Source organism: Neofelis nebulosa, chromosome 10, assembly GCF_028018385.1.
Source record: "Neofelis nebulosa isolate mNeoNeb1 chromosome 10, mNeoNeb1.pri, whole genome shotgun sequence".
Lineage (NCBI taxonomy): Eukaryota > Metazoa > Chordata > Mammalia > Carnivora > Felidae > Neofelis > Neofelis nebulosa.
This window is the reverse complement of record NC_080791.1, coordinates 12,584,549-12,602,556: the sequence shown is the minus strand read 5'-3', so window position 1 is coordinate 12,602,556 and position 18,008 is coordinate 12,584,549. Positions and strand designations below refer to the sequence as shown.

At 40.5% G+C, this 18,008-nt stretch overlaps 1 pseudogene; it reads right to left on the bottom strand.

The window, feature by feature from the left end:
* Positions 1-2,188: 2,188 nt before the first annotated feature.
* The window catches only part of LOC131488547 (NXPE family member 2-like), a 62,007-nt pseudogene continuing 46,187 nt past the window's right edge, over positions 2,189-18,008 (bottom strand).

The following is an 18,008-nucleotide window of genomic DNA, read 5'->3' as shown; positions in this document are numbered from 1 at the left end:
AGCTGAGGCATTGGCACATTTTAAGTTCCCGAGAAATGTTGTAATTTAATATTCTAATTTTATTTTTATACTTCATTATAATTTTGATTTTTGCTGCAGAAATATATTGCTGTTTGAAAAAACAAAACCAAAAACATTCTTTCAGCACTGACGTTAGCTAATGCCCCAAATACCTCTCCACCCAGTCCATGTGGAGAGGGATGTGAGACATTAACCGATATTGGTGAGGATGGGTTTGGGCATTAACTGATGTCAGCGGAGATGGGATTGGGATATTACTGATATCAGCAGAGATGAGTTCGGGGCATTAGCTGATATCAGTGCTAAAAGAACTGGTTGAAAAGGAAAATACGGCACTAAAATTCTGGGGCAAAGATCAAAATTGGACTATTGGCAAGAACACGGAAAATAAAAGAAATCCAATTGTATAAAGGAAGAAACAAGTTTTACAATGTGTGTGCATGTTCTAGGAGGCAGTGCAAGAGTCAGGTAAATCAATACCTTGCAAATTGCTAGCACTCAGAGGTTGGCAGGTTATCACTTCCAGAGAGAGGAGGGAATAAGCAGGTTTTAGAAGCACAATTTCCAGGAACACCACGGATAGGCACAGGTGGTGCCCACACAGGGCTGCTTAACTAAAGATCAAATGTACAGAGAGCGGTATTTGTAACAAAGGCGGATAAGACAAGGGGCTGTGGTTACTTTTCTGTTGTAGGCAATCCCTCAGATAGCTCCTACAAGTTTATGTTGGAGTTTTGCGTGATACTATAGGAAAACAATTGGTACACAAATGGCAACAATGATGATGATTATGACTGACAGCACCACCTCATGTGTATTAATCCCTAGGTGCCAATGTGTTTTCCTTATGTGGATACAATTTTAACTCCTCCAATTTTTTAACAGGAAACTATGGTCAGAGGAGCTAAGAGGGTTTGCCTACATTCACGTAGCTAGAAACTTACAGATTTGGGCTACAGGCCTGGCTTATCAGAGAAGAAAAATTCTCACATAAAATATAAGAAATTCTTCTGTAAAAATACAGTGGTAAAAGCAAACCACTTATAAGAAGTAGATTTTGAAAGATCCCAACAGTAGAGGTAAAAAAGGGAAACACTTATATTCTTAGAAATATAGAGTTGAGCTCTTTTGTAGACTGAAAAAGTAAAACTAAATCATGCTTTTAGAAATGCCCCCCCCCAAAGTTCCCAATCACCACCAATCAGAGGGAAAAGACATGCAAAGATTACTAATAACTCCCTGTTATAGTTCAGAGAAGTGACCATTGAGTCACACAGGGACACGTGCTTACTTTTTCCAGGAATATGTATCTAGGAGAAGGGGGTGGGGAGCCTACCAAGCTTACCAAGCCTACAACTGTGCAAATAACATATTCAGGAGATGATACAATTGTGAAACTAAGTAAAATATAGGTCATGCTAACCTTCACTGCCTCCTATTGCTAGCCATAGCTTTAAAGATGATTAGTATATACAAAAGTAAATTATTAGCCATATACTTGGTGGTGGCAAAAGTCATAGTTCCCTGAACCATAACCAGTGCCATTACGGTGAGCACGTTGAAAGAGATAAAGCGCTGTGCTCATACGTTGTGGAGGAAACAAGATGAATTATCTCTTCCCTAAAAACTGCACATTACACTGGTGAACAGTATTTGGAAGACATACCTAGAGATACACAGGAGACTTTTAAAGTCATAAGAATTTACTATGCCAAATTTGTATCAGATTAAAAGAGCCATATAAAAGGATGGGTTTTCAAACAAAATACAGATGATCACAATTGACCAAGGTAAAGAAAACTTGGAAAGTCTAATATTCATTGGAGAATTATTATAGGTAGCCCAAACTCTACCATGAACACAGGCCCAGAGGGTTTCCATTTTTAAGATAATTTCTGTCAAGACCTAAAATACTAACTCTAGTGCTATTTAAAGTATTGCATGGCGTACACACACAAAAAATACAAATTAACAATTGACCACAAACTCCTGTCTTTACTTCCTGACCTAAACTCTTAGATATGGCATCAAAGATGTTGTTTAAAAAAATAAATTTATTAAAGTAGGTAAAACAAAAATACATACCAGAGATGGTGAATCCACAGAAGTCCGAAAATACACACCAGTTAACAGAGGAAACTATTGTTCAAAACATGTGACAGGACCATCAGAGAAGGTGGCAGTGCTTCTGGAAGTGCTTCAGGTGGGAGATGTAGAGGCAGGGCATCGGGAAGGAAAACACCTGCTGAGTGGTTAAAGAAATGCATCGTGGACGTCCAGGGGAGCTGACCCCATTGGACAACGTCATTCCGACATTCCGTGTCTGCTTGTACCAAGCAGCGGCCAACAGGGTGTTCCCTTCTGGGTTAAGACTGAATACGGGTGCCTGCGCAAAAGAGGAAGGGTAATATACTGGGGGACTTGCAACATCCAGAAGCAGGAAAACGATGCCCCTCAAAACAGCTATTATCACCTGCTTAAAGTATATCTTATTTTTAAAGTACCCTCAGTCACTTGAGGCAAGAGTGTCCCCCCTTCCCCCCGTAAGAAAAAAAAATCCACTGATAGGGTAGGGAAACTCTTGCAGAGCATGAGTAGGCATCAACAAGTGCCTAACATTGTGGAAATTAATTACCAAAAAAAAAAAAAAAAAAAGCTACTGCACTCAACAGAGAGGACACTGAAGAAAACAGTTAAAAGAACAAACAGAAGCATTCTTTAAGTGAAGGTAATATCCTCAGAAGGAAGACAAAACATTACATCAATTAAATAAGAACAGGCTAAAAAAAAGAGAAAGTCAGAAATTAGAGAATTAGTGTAAAGAGCTAGTTGATGGCTGGCTTATACAACAAAGATTTATTTTTTCACAATTCTGGAGACTAGAAGTCCCAGATTGAAATGTTGGCAGGGTTGGTTTCTTCAGAGGCAGCTTTACTTGGCTTGTAGATAACTGTCTTCTCCCTGACTCTTCAAATGGCTTTTCCTCTATACCTGCCTGGATCCTGGTCTTCTGGCCTTATAAGGATGCCATTTTTTATTGCTGGAAATAAAGTCATTAGCATCTTTAAATCTTTCAGATCAGAGGACCCATTCCAGAGACGCCAGAACCAATTCAGGAAACTTATCCTTAAGATTCTGTTTTTCTAGAACCACTCTTGGTACCAAAGTCTGTGTTAGTCAGGGTTTTCCAGAGAAACGGAACCACCAGAATGCATATATATCCTGAAGGAGAGAAAGAGAGAGAGAGAGAAAGAGAGGTTTATTTTAAAAAACTGGCTCATGAGATTATAGAGGCTTGGAACATCCAAAATCTGCAGGGTGGACTGTGAGGCTGGAGACCTAGGAAAGAAATGCAATTAGGATTCCAAGACAGTCAGCTGGGAGAATTCCCTCTTCTTCAGGGAATGTCATTCATTTTCAATATATATATATATATATATATATATATATATATATATATATATATAAACATGTGACAGGACCATCAGAGATGGTATATGTGTGTGTGTGTGTGTGTATATATATATATATATATATATATTTTTTTTTTTTTTTTTTTTTTTTACTTCAGAGAGAGAGAATCTCAAAGAGGCTCCACACTCAGCTCAGAGCCTGATGTGGGATTGGATCTTACAACCCTGGGACCATGACCTAAGCCAAAATCAGGAGTCTGATACTCAATAACTGAGCCTTCCAGGAGCCCCAGCCTTTTTCTATTAAGACTTTGAACTAATTGAATGAGACCCAAACACATTATGGAGCAATCTGCATTAATCAAAGTCTGCTGATTTAAATTTTAGTCTCACATTAAAAAAAAAAAAACAAACACTTCACAGAAACATCTAGAATAATACTTGACCAAATATCTGTGCACTGTGGTTTAACCAAATTGACACAAAATTAACCGTCACAGGAACCAATCATTTATGCAGTGTATTTGATATATTAAGAAGAGTTTTATTATTCTAACATAGAATAGGGAAAAGAATTTCCGTACATTCACAGAAAATTAAGCAAACAACAAAAGATAAGTATCAACACCAAGAAAAACTGTGTAAGGAATGAAAAGTGATCATAGGATACCATGTGATTCATCTATGAGAAATACTGATATGATCCTAGTGTGGTAGGCAAAGTGATGTCTGTCAGACCCCCGGGATGGCCACATCTTAATTCCTGGAGCCTGTGAATGCACTGATTTACATAGACCTGGAGATGTGATTAAGTTAGGCATCTTAAGCTGGGACATTATCCAGGTGAGCCCAATGTAATCACAAGCTTCCTTATAAGAGAGAGGCGCGAGGGAGGCTTTGTGTGAGCGAAGGAGATGTGACGGTAAGGCAAAGGATCAGAGAGTCAGAGACGTGGTAGATGTTAGGTTGGGCAGAAGGTGGAGAAAGGGAACCCGCCGAGGAATGTAGCTAGTCTCTGGAAACTGGCAAACACAGGGTAACAGATTCTCCCTCAGAGCTTCCAGAAGGAATCAGCACTGTCAGCACCTTGACTCCACCCCGGTGAGACGCCGTTTTTACTTCTGACCTGCAAAATGTAAGGTAATAGTTGTGTGTCAATTTAAGCTACTAGTTGGTGGTGTTCTGTTCTGACAGTAATAAGAGACAAATACACCTAGTGATATAAAATCCTGAGTGATTAGAATTGTGATCTTTTGGGGCACTGGGTAGCTCAGCGGTTAAGCGTCTGACTCCGGCTCAGGTCATGACCTCACGGTTTGTGGGTTCAAGCCCTCTGTTGGACTCTGTGCTGATAGCTCAGAGCCTGGAGCCTGTTTCAGAATATCCCTCTCCCTCTCCCTCTCCCTCTCCCTCTCCCTCTCCCTCTCCCTCTCCCTCTCCCTCTCCCTCTCCCTCTCCCTCTCCCTCTCCCTCTCCCTCTCCCTCTCCCTCTCCCTCTCCCTCTCCCTCTCCCTCTCCCTCTCCCTCTCCCTCCCCCTCCCCCTCTCCCTCTCCCTCCCCCTCCCCCTCCCCCTCCCCCTCCCCCTCCCCCTCCCCCCTCCCCCTCCCCCTCCCCCTCCCCCTCCCCCTCCCCCTCCCCCCTCCCCCTTCTCCGTATGTGTGCTTGTGCACTCACTCTCTTGCTCTTTCCCTCAAAAATATTTTTACAGATAATAATAAGTGAAATTTGTGATCCCTTGCAAGGAAGAGAAGGGAAAAGATGTTATGTGTACACAGGGGTGGTAAGTAGGGTAAAAAGGAAATGCTAATATTCCCAAATAAGCCAGTGAATAACGTCTAAAATGAAAATAACAAAAACAACTAAATGAACTAGAAAACAACTTGAGTGAGGAGTAAGGATGTAGACAATTGCTCTTATTATAAACTTTGTCATTATGCCATTAATCTATGTACATATATTGATTAAAAAACTAAATCAAAGGTTACTAACTTCATACTCGGGCAGAATTATCAGAGGATATACCCCAGTAGGGGTAGGGAATGAATTCAGAATAAAAACCGGTCCAAAGAAGCTAAAGAAGGCTAAATGTGAAAGAGTGCATAATCTGCATTTCAGGTGATCTCAATAGACAAAATGACAGCAAAGGAAGGAGAAAATAAAAATAAATTCTGCTAAGCTTCTTCGTGTGTGTGTGTGTGTGTGTGTGTGTGTGTATGTTTTTGTTTTGGTAAGCTCTAGATGTAGTTTGAGTAACTCTAGATATTAATGGCTAAATAAAAATTAAAGGTGTATACTAATATTTTTAGGGTTCCTACCAAAGAGGAAAAGGAGTATGTATCTTTCAAATTACTGGAGGAGGTTCTGTTAACAAAGCCCAAGTTCGGCCACCATCTGCTCAAAAGGCCAAGCAAGGCCAATACTCAAGAGTTTTGATTGGAAAGGAATTTGAGGTTTATTCTGGAGGCTGGCCACTTCGGGAAAAGGCAGACTCTTGTCAGAAAGGCAACTCCAAAATTTCTGCCTGGTCCAGGGGTTTTGGAAGCAGTTAATCAGGAAAGGCAGTGCAGCAGTCTGCAACATTTCTTGATTTTATCTGGCACCATTCAGTCAGCAATAGATGTTTTTTCTCAGTGTCAGGGTTGTGCAAAGGGGTCCAGTTCCTGTTTCGTGACCTGCAGGAGGCCTCTGTCCTTGATGGGAAGGAGGGCAAACTCTGTAGGTCCACAAAGTGGGAGGTGAGTAAACTTATTTTGTGACCTGAGAAAGAAAAACCTTTTTGCCAGAAAATTGCTAGGCTAATCGGAAAGCCATGGTGGCTTCAAATAGACTTGCTGGTCTCTGTGGGTAGGGAGGTTCTTTCTGGTCCTTCTCAAGGCCAGTGGCCTGTCTGCTGTGGATCCAGGGATTTAGGTCAGCAAGTAAGGAGTGTGTGAAGTTGAAGCAAGTTAACCATTAAGACTGGTGGTAGTGCTATTTTCATATAGCCAAGTCAGCTTCTAGGGGGCTAATCCTTCCACGAATAACTACTGGAAGATCTGGGGTGGGAGGAACTCTCTAAAGGAGCAGGCGAAAAACTAAAAGTAGGTAGATTTTGAAGAGGGGTTGGCATTTGGAAATTGTACTGGGTATGTTTTGTGTTTTCACAGCTTTGAGCCTAAGGGAAATGCTAGTCTGCACTACACAGGGTGTTTGAAGCTCCTATAGCAAATCTTCTGTCGTTCTGACTTGAGCCAGAAAAGCTAGCCCCTGGAAAGAAAGAAGAGAATCTTAGAAATGAGAGTAGGGGAGGCCAAAATGCTGTGTACGATCTTTAACTGGATCTCTGGCTGTCCCTAGACCATGAATGTGAGGGCAAATGCTGCTTAGCAAAGGATAAAGAAGGAGGTTTGCAGTTGGAATCCAACTAGGTCAATTGAATGCTAAAACAAGAAGAACACCTATACAATATTAGAAAAATACAGAGACATATAGAGTCTTCACATTAAGAGACTTCATAGCATTTACAATACCTTGGATTCAGTTCCTGATTTGAGTTTATTTTTTCATAAACTCAGGAGGAAAAACATTCAATGGACCCCAACCCGAAGGTGACTCTAATTGTGGAATTAGCAGACTTTACTCTCAGTGACCTAAAAATGTGCTTGTAATACATGAAAACACAGGAAATCTCAGCAGAGAAATAAACACTAATTTTAAAATTTAAAATCTTTAGAGAGAATGGTTTAAATGGTTACTGAATATACTCCCCAGCAGAATGGAGATAATACAAGTGAGTCTGTGAACTTAAAGGTAAATTGATAGGAAATACTCCATCTTTAAAACACTTTTTTTTTCTAGATGAAAGGGGTTGTGGGAGGGGGGATGGGCTAAATGGGTAAGGGGCACTAAGGAATCTACTCCTGAAATGATTGTTCCACTATACGCTAACTAATTAGGATGTAAATTTTTAAATTATTTTAAAATAAAAAAAATTTTAGATGAACCAAGCCTCAGGGACAATATCAAAATGTCTAACATGTATGGAATTAGAATCTGTCAAAAGTTCAGAAATTAGCTCATGGAAAAACAATGAATCCCTGTAGTAAATAGAAGTCTGTGCACACACCCAATAAAAATTCAGTTTGCAAACCCAGAGCATTCAAGCCAAACAGGGAATGAGGCTCAGCTTCTACAGTAAGGAGATAGTGACTGTTAATTTTGCACTGTGATGGGTTAGAAGACTAACATTTTCTTCAAGGATGGGGACATGATCAGTGGTTACTTCCTAGCAATCATGGGATTGATGAACAAGAAATGACTCCGGTTAGGTGAGTCTTGCAAACAAAGCTAAATTAAGTTTTGCTTGTATGTCTAAACTGGGTTTTGTCTGCTCAGGGAATTGTCAAGGCTGGTCTCCATTTGTTTTTGGGTTTTTTGTTTTGTTTTTTTTTTGTTGTTGTTGTTGTTGTTAACCATTTCCCTCCTTTTGGTCTTTATCCCCCATTCTGAGAATATGACCATCCAGTATAGCATTATTCTAAGTTACCACCATTAATGTGGTCCAGCTGAAGAATCACATAGGCACAGTTTCCACCAGTTGATCTATTGGGCCTGAGGGCCATGTGGTCATGCTCATCCCTTACATAATTATTGTTGATAGCATTCAGCGGCCTGATCTCCATGGATCCCATTTGGTCTATGAGTGCCTGCCAATAGGTATTTAAAACCCCTGAGAATATACACTGTACTAAATGGGCTCACATGAGGACTTAGAGAACAGCAGCCCAGAATTCAAAAATTCCCCAAAGCAAGAGATCCCCAGGAATCAAGATTGAAACAACTCAATAACTCAAATGGGTTATTCTCAGAATAAGGTTTTACCTTTCTAACACATCTACAGTTGTTTTGGATTATGTGCAATTTGGGTTTCAAGTTCTTAAGTTCTTTACATAGATACAACGTGATGCATTAGCAAACACGTATTCTCCTGATGACTCAGGATGTGAGGATGTTTTATTCCAGAACGCAGTGTTGCAGGTGAACTCTGATCTGAATTAGGCTCCTGTATGATGTGAGCAATCAGGTAAGTTGATGAAGCATTTCTACTGGGACAAAAGAAAAGTGTTGATAGATAAAGCAAATTATGAACTCCTTTTCGAAGATTGGGGCACAGTTTGTTGAGAAGACTTTTAGATTTGAATTGGAAGTACCTCCAGATGTTGGAATGAAGATGGCCGTTTCAGTGTGGCAGATTGTCCTAGGTTGTAGTCGGTCTTTGTAGGTGTTCTGTTGACTTTTTTCTTGAGTGGTCCATACAGCAATAGCCACGAAGGTTGTCCCTGTGTAACCTGTGGTGCTGGTTACTAGAATCTGATTGTGGATATGCTGTATTTTCTATTGAAACATTCTAGTAGTCCTTTTTTTATTAAAACTATGGTGAAACGAATCTGATGGTAAAAGAGGTCTAGTCTTACTGAACTGCCTTGATGATTTACATGATTATAGTAAGAATAGTGATTCTATGTGTGATCTCAAATAGTATGTTTAAGTCAAAGCTTTGAGAATATCCATGGAGTGTTACCAGCTCCATAAAGTCAACCTTAGTTGTTTAAAATTGTTGGTAATAAGGAATCTCAGATTGGACCTTTTAAAGTCCCTTGAGGCTCAGAAACCAGCTCCAGACGTGTCAGGTATAGAAACTGACTTTTCACTTTTGGAAAAGCATCAGAGTAGAAACATAACTTCCTGTGAGTGACAAACTCTTTGAAAAATAGCCACAGTTAAAGATCTGGTGAGAGTTTACATATATACAATGACATAATGTAATTGACAAGTAAGTTTGATTTTTGTGATAAACAATATCTTAAGATAATGGCTACAATTATGACTGATGGCAGTATACCAGGACATGCCAGATTTCTAGGACTTGGCTATAATTTCTGAATTGCTTATTTTAATGACCTACATCTCACATCAATGTGATCCGAAAGGTTAAATATTTTATTTCATGATGTTTCCCATACAACTTAATGTATCAAGTCCAGATAGATGAGTGCTTCTTATATTTTCTTTACTTCGGAGTTGGATTTGGGCAAGTTGTTACAAATAGCAAAATGCTAAAAACACTTGATGAAACAGGATCATGGGTAATTGTGCAACAGTTCTTAGATTTCTGTTCAACTGAAGTGGCAATGAAGATTTCCAAGGCAAGTAAAGTTAAATCATTAAAAAAAGAACAACTTAGTTATTTGAATATATAAATCTATATAGATAAACTAAAAGCACTTGTCAATGGGTATACACTTCAAGAAATATGTGTGATTTCAACAAGCCTCCCTGGTGATTCGGATACATGTTAGATATTGAAAATCAAGGATGTAAAGTAGAAATTTGGCGCTTTGTACAAGGCGAACCTAAATTTTTACCATTCCCTTGAAGTTGTAGGATTGTATGACTGAAGAACATAGAGTAAGGAACTGTGGTTGCCTGAGACATGCCTCAGGTACTTTTAGGGTGGACGCTAGCTTTCATGAGCTCGGGTACAAGCAATGCTCAGTATAGAAGCGTAGCATAGAGTTTGAGAGAGTATTCTCCAACCACTGCCTGAACTCTAGCACTCTCATGGGACCCTGAGCATCACTACCTTTGTTAGCATTAGGAGGCAACAGTTTCTGAAGCTAATGTTACCTACAGTGTAAAATAAAGCCATGGAAGCCACAAGTAACTTTGCACTCCCTGTTTGTCAGCAGGCATAAACCCAAGTAAGGAGGTGTGGAGGAGACAGACAAAATAATGGCCAACAGACTGGTTCAGAGGCATACAGGAGGCACCCTTTTGGAAATGATCAGAAATAATGAGGAAAACTTTTTTGTGGGGAGTAGCAAATAGGAAGACCAAGTGTAATAAAGCATTGCATAGTTTTGCTTGAGCTCGTAGGAGTCTCACAGTCACTTAAAACATGATGGAGTAAACCACAGTCTTTGGTGTCTCCAGGTAATAGGCGCTTCAAAGGGGTGTGTGTGGGGGGGGGGGCAAGGGAATAGTCAAGTTTTAGGAAAAAGGTGATGGAAAAGAATGTCAACTGTGACCATCAGTTTTGAAAGTAAGCATTGACACACTGTTGGTTATAACATTGCTCATTACCAGGCAGAAGTGAGTGTAATGTTTTCAGTGTCCACCTGTTGATGCTCTGTGGCCACCGTCTGGTGGGATAAGGGGAAAGAGACTTCTATTCTGCCCTTCACTTGAGGGTCGAGGATGAGAATCTAATTAGAATGTGGGCTTTTGTTGGCGGCATGAGAGGCAGTATGGTGTTGTAATTAGGATCTGGTTTAGGGATCCATATAGATCTGGCATTAAAGCTCGATACCAGTGTAACCTTCACATGACTTTGAATGTTGCACTTCTCTTTAAACTTCAGGTTCCTCATTTGTAAAGTGGAGGTAATCCTAGACTTGACCCATAGGATAAGATAATTGCTATTGTTGGGGCGCCTGGGTGGCTCAGTTGGTTAAGCGTCCCAACTTCGGCTCAGGTCAGGATCTCACAGCTCGTGGGTTCGAGCCCCATGTCGAGCTCTGTGCTGATAGCTCAGAGCCTGGAGCCTGTTTAAGATTCTGTGTCTTCCTCTCTATCTCTGCCCCTCCCCTGCTCACACTCTGTCTGTGTCTCAAAAATAAACATTAAAAATATTAAAAATTGCTATTATCTCCAACCAGTTTGATGTTTGAGTTTTTGGAGGAAATTTAGGAAGGTTTCTGGTTACTGTAGAGGGAAAAATTAGGAACTACTGTTGACGAATGCTGAGCTACAAAGAAATGACAGCTGGAAAAAATCTGGAATGCCAGCCAGGAGAAGTTTCTGAGCACAAAAGATTGAGTGAACAGTGTGAGCACCCAGGGGTGCTATATTGCTTGTGATTCAACATGAATTTCCCTATGATATCTACCTATCATAAGGTTCATGCTATATATTTTAGATTTGGAGGAAAGACCCTACATCATTTTCTATATTGCTGTTTGTACTCACTTGGATCATTTTTGTGACCAACTTGCAAAAGACTCTGTAAAGCTAGGAAGTGTTTGCTCACTCCCTATATTAGGTAAAGGCGTCATTTCATGAAAAGTCATCTCCTTATAAGGATAACTCACATTTGGGGATACAGCTGGTGCATGCTCAGAGGAATTTATAACTGCACACAAACATGAATTCCATCCTGAGGATCTTTCCTTCTGAATGCCCCACAGAATTTTGCCATATGGTGTAACCTTGAGTTTTTCCTCTTTTCTTGCCCAAATATATCCTTTATTACTGTGGTGTTTTTTTTTTTTTTTTATAGCCCTCTTAAATTCTATGCTTTCCACCCTTGGGATTTCAAAATGAGTAATCCTTCCCTTCTCTCTTGCCTTCCATACCTTCTTATCCCTACCTCCCTCCATTCTTTCTTAAACTCTGTCTTTTCTTTTTTCCTTGGAGTTTTTCAGTAAACGGCAAACATTCTGTAAAGGTTAGGGAATAATGTATTGAACACCCATGTACTCCTTTCCCAGTTTAAGAAATAAAATAAAGTTCCTTGGATACCCTCTGCAATCCAGCTACTCTTTGCTCCCACTACTAAAAGCATCCACACAATGTAATGTTTCTCATTCTGGTGATGATAGAATTTTACCACATAGGTATGTAACTATAGTACATATAGGTACTGTTTGTAGGTTTTAAAACTGCAGGGGTGCCTGGGTGGCTCAGTTGGTTACATGTCCCACCGTGCTCAGGTCATGATCTCGAGGTTCGTAGGTTCGAGCCCTCAGTTGGGCTCTGTGCTGACAGCTCAGAGCCTATGACTTCTATTCTGAAACTTCCTTTTGTTGCATTTGGCTCAAAATTTTGTTGGAGACGGTTTTCAATTTTTTTTATTCACCAAAAGGACATTTTAAAGACGATGACACCCTTGTCTGTCTTTGATGAAAGGTGACCCACGAATGAGCCAACATTTTGACATTTTTCTTAAATGGTGTATACTTACCTTACGTAAGGTACTGTATCAGTTTTCCTTTCCTATTCAACCTTGGACTGACAGAAACGTCCTCCCAAGCTGAGAAGAGGGTGTCGTCCAGCAACGTGTAAGTGCATCTCTGCCCATCCTTGCTAGCATCTTCAAGGCTCTGCATGCTTCTGAGGATCTACAGAACACTAGGCAAGAAAAGCAGGACAACATTTGAGAGGCCTAACTTGGAGCTAATATCCAAGGTACCTTTTGTCTTCATGCAGACCATGGTTCCCTTGTGTTTCTCTCTCTGGGAGAAACACTCATACTCTTGAAAAGTGCTTTTCCCCACTCCCACCCCCAACCCCAGAAGACTGACTTGAAGAATCCGTGTCCCCTCTGACAAAGACTCCACGTCTCTCTTCACAATTTGCTGTAGTGGCACCCACATAAATTGTGTCAAGCAGAACTCCCTAAACCATACAGGAAAAAAATAGCTTAGAGGCTTAGCTGGTAAAGGTGAGAATAAGATTTGCCAAGTGTATAAAGAAAAACTTAAAGCTTCTTTTTCTTTCCACCTTTTCTTATTTATTAATTGAATTATGTTGACATACAAAATTAGTTTCAGGCTTATAACCTGGTAATTCAATATTTACATCTATTACAAATTGATCACCCCAATGAGGCTAGCTACTGTGTGTAATATAGCATACCAAATTTAAAATATTGGACTACATTCCCTATACTGTACATCCTGTGACTTATTTATTTATAACCGGAAGTTTGTCAGTCTCTTTGACCTATTTCACCCATCTTCTCATTTCCCTTTTCTTCAGCAAAGACAAGTTCTCTGTTTTTAGAGTCTATTTTGTTAAATTCCACCTAAGTGGAATCACATAGTATTTGTCTTCTTGTGACTTACTTCACTTAGCATAATGCTTTCTGTATCCATCCATGCTGTTGCAAATGGTAAGATTGCTTTTTACGGTTGAGGAATATTCCTTTGACTATATACACCACATCTTCTTTATCTTCCCATTTATTGATGAACACTTAATTTCTTTGGATAAAAACCCAGAAGTATAGATCATATGGTAGTTGTTCTTATAGATCATATGGTACCTTTGTTTTTAATTTTCGAGAAATCTCCATTCTGTTGCCATAGTAGCTATACCAATTTCATATTTCTGCCAACAGTTCATGAGGATTCCTTTTTCTCCACATCTTCACCAAAGCTTTTTTCTTGTCATTTTGATACTAGCTGTTCTAACAGGAGTGAGGTGATAATCTCATTGTGGTTTTGATTTGCATTTTACTGATCATTAGCAATGAGCATTTTCTTATTTGCTGCCTCTATGTCTTTGGAAAAATATCTATTCAGGTCTTCTGTCCACTTTTTAAATCGGCTTGCTTGGTTTTTTGCTATTAAGTTGTAGGAGTTCTTTATACAATGTATCCTTGAAAAACGTGGAGGTTAAGGGCCCACCCCTCTACATAGTCAAATCTGCCTCTGACTTCTGGTTGTCTCTAAAACTTTACCAATAGCCTAGTGTGAACTGTAAGCTTTACTAATAAGTCAATTTAAATAAATTGAGTATAATGTATTTTTATAACAAACCAGAGAAAAGAAAATGTTAAAATCATAAAGAAAAATAGACTTACAATACTGTATTTTAAAAATCCATGTTCAGTGGACATGTGCAATTTCAATCCATGTTCAAGGGTCAACTGTATATTTTGGATATTAACCCCTTATCGAATATCTATTGTAAGCATCTTCTCACTTTGAGTAGGTTGTCTTTCCACTTTGTTGATGGTTTCCTTCTCGGTGCAAAAGTTTTTTAGTTCGATACAGTTTCAATTGTTTTTGCTTCTGTTGTCCTTGCCTGAGATGTATCCAAAAAATGAATTCATTTTTTTTCAAAAGGCCAGGACATGAAGGAAGGTCCCTCAGGAAGGGGAAACAACTCCAAAGACGGAACCTACCTTGTCAATTCATCTGCTAAGACTGATGTCAGAGAGTTTACTGTTTTTTTAATTTTTTTTTGTAAGAGTTTTATGGCTTCAGACCTGACATTTAGGTCTTTAATCCTTGTTGAAGTTATTTTAGGGTGTAAGAAAGGGCTCCACTTTGATTCTTTTGCATGTGACTGTCCAGTTTTCCCAGCACCACTTAAGAGATTGTCTTTTCCCCCACTGCATATTCTTGCCTCCTTTGTCATAGACTAATTGACCATAGAGGTTTGAGTTTATTTCTAGCTCTATATCCTAGGTGCTTATTTTTGTGTCCATACCATACTGTTTTAGTTACCCAAGATTTGCTATATAGTTTAAAATCTTGGAATGTGATTGCATTGAAGATGTACATTATTTTAGCTAGTGGTACCATGGATGTTTTAACATTCTTGGAATCCATGATTATCATATATCCTTCTGTTTATTTGTGTCATCTTCAATTTACTTCATCAGTATCTTGTAGTTTTTAGGGTACAGTTCTTTCACCTCCTAGGTTAAATTGAGTTCCCTGTATTTAGTACCTTCCACAGGGGTTATGGGAAGTAAAAGAAAAACATCAATAACCGAAACTTGTTGTATGTGACTGATACCTAGTCCTTTCTCCAAAGCTATTAAATACCCATCACCACATTTTACTCTATTTGCCATCCTTTTCTATCTTTTGTCAGGTAATTGTCACTTGTTTTTACTCCCCTGGCTTCCTTTAGCTCCCTTAATTTCTCTTCTAAATTTTTTTTGAAGTTTATTCATTTTTGAAAGACAGAGACAGAGCATGAGCGGGGAAGGGGCAGAGAGAGAGAGAGACACAGAAACAGGCTCCAGGTTCTGAGCTGTCAGCACAGAGCCCGACCGACGTGGGGCTTGAACTCATGGACCGTGAGATCCTGACCTGAGCTGATGTTGAACACTCAACTGACTGAGCCACCCAGGTGCCCCACAGCCCCCTTAATTTCTTCTGTGGGTGCCTTCAGGCTGTGTTTTTCCAACCCATGGGTACCTAGAAATGGGACCGATTGCAGACAAGAACAGCAACAGGATAGTAACAAACCTACCAATGTAGATAATGTAGAGACAGTGTGTGATTTGCATAGAACACTAAAGTAAGTTTCTTATTCCGTTATGGTCCTGCTCTAAGGAATCATTTATTGTACTTTGAAGCACAGAGTCAGGATAACCAACTTGAGAATTGTGAAAAATCATGAACCAGCTAAACCAGAAGATCTTAACACTGCTGTGAGCGCATACCTCCATGTACTCCCAGTAATCAACTTCTACTTCAGAGGAGTCCCCTAGATGTCCTGCTAGAGCTGAGAGAACATTAGGGTGTCAGGAGAACATAGACATAGGGTGGATATTTTCAAAAGGCCAGGACATGAAGGAAGGTACCTCAGGAAGGGGAACCAACTCCAAAGATGGGACCTACCTTGTCAAGCTTACCTGGCTCTGGGAAGGCCTGGTCACTATGTTTCTTTTGCTCATCCCTCCCTGGGAACGAGGGGCTCTTCTGTTTTCTAGAGAACAAGAAACACTTTGGTACATCCTCTCAAAATCCTGAGTGTGACCTGAGTACAAAATGATCTCAACAGTGCCTGGACCTGGATGCATTAAAAACAGAAACAGGAGAGTCATAACTGTTTAAAAGACTTAGATGGAATTGACTTTAATACGTTCAACCCAACACCTATTTCAACATATAACATAAAGTTATTAATGAGCTAGCTTACATTCTGGGATTTATTTTTTTTATACTAAGTCTTTGAAATGTGTGCCTTTTATGCCTACAGCCTACCTCATTTGGGCCAGCCACTTCTCAAGTGCTTAGTAGCCACATGTGGTTGATAGCTACTGAAGTGGACACTGTAGCTTTCGACCAAGAAGCCTTCTGCATGAAACCTGACCTGTTCCCTGACCCATACGAAAGAACAGGAACAGCAAAGTGTCTTTTCTTAGTTTCAGAGAAAACATTTGCTCCACAGATAAATAGGCCTTCATGAAGATATGCAGAAAGATGAGACTAGAGCCAGGTCAGACTCCCTCAGGTGGGTCTTTTCCTAGCCGAGTTGCTCTGCTATTAATGTGGAGTTCAGCAGTCAGATCCATCAGCTCTGTGGCCTCCAGGTCAACTGCGCTTAGGGAGTCTATTTACAGAAAACTGTTCATTTTACTTGCACTGCTCCAACCTCCTTTCCCTGAAAGGGTCTTGAAAAGGAGAACACCCAGAAAAGCAACCTCCCTGGAAGAGGGTTTCAAGGAGGAGACACTATTAAATTCTCAAATCCTGTTGATGGATAAGAAAAGACCTGAGCTTGGATCGTTGCTGAAGTCAGAGACCACCCCGACAGCACCCCAGCCTGTGAGGCAGACACGATGTGCCCTCGATGACAGGTGAGACAGACAAGTGTGTCCGTGTGAGTTCAGGAAGAAGAGAGCACTTGAACTGGGTTTTAAGGAAGTAACAGCATGAGAATGGAAGGGAACGATGATTTGGAAGTGGTTGGTGTAGCAGAATGATGGAGGGGAATCAGGACAGGGTCTGTGGAGCTCTGATCACCAGCCAGAGAATCTTCCCTTTTCAGGGATAAGGGACATTGAGGTTTTGGAGAAAGGAATGGAACTCTAAAAAAAAAAACAAAACTTTTAGGTTTCCCAGGAGGAGGGAAATGAGAGTGGACTCTGGCTGCCCATGGCCTAAACTCCTCAGCATCTTCGGCAGCCTCTTGACCTTGCAGGCTCCTCCTTGACCAGGAATGATGCACAGTCTTGAGGGGTCAGACATGACACAGTCTGCCTCACAGCTGGGTGTTCTCCCAGTTTGCCATCTTTGTTGGGGTGTAGCTTCTGTATGCTGAGAAATATGCAGCTTCCAGCAGGACCTATGGAAGGGGATGGCTTTAGAGAGCCGGGGCCAGAGGCTGGGTACTCTGGACTCACCTTCAAACCCCACTTACCTTAAAAGATTCTCAGCAGAGGAATGAGACCAGGAAACTACTTGAGAGAAGACACAAGATACTCCTGTTGTGCCTTGAGACCGCCCCCCCCCCCCCCCCCCCCAGTTCCACAGCCATCAAAAGCCTAAGGCTGGCAGCGGTGGTTTTTGCAGACCTTCCACCAAGCCTGCGGAGGTTAAGACTCCCTCTTTTCCACTTGTAAACTCTCTTTGCATGTATGGATCCTATAGTTCTGATAGTCGCTACCACCTCTGATTAATAACCGAGAGCTACAGTAACAAGAAAATGGTTAACAGTCCACCCCAAACAATGTGGAGAACAGAGTCACAACTTGAGAGCTTCCCCATACCCACCCTGATGCAAAGTTTTCTGACTTTCAGAAATTACTATTTCTTATCTGCTATTGGTATTCTTATTTCCTAAATTATTTTTTTTAAGTTTATTCTGAGAGAGACAGAGACTGTAGGAGTTGGGTGAGGGGCAGAGAGAAAGGAAGACAGAGTCCTAAGCAAGGGCTTAGGGTCTTGACCTCATGACACGGTGCTTGACCTCCTGAAACCACGAGCTCATGACCTGAGCTGAAACCAAGAGTTGGATGCTTAACCAACTAAGCGACCCAGGTGCTCCCCTAAATTATTCTTTAAAAA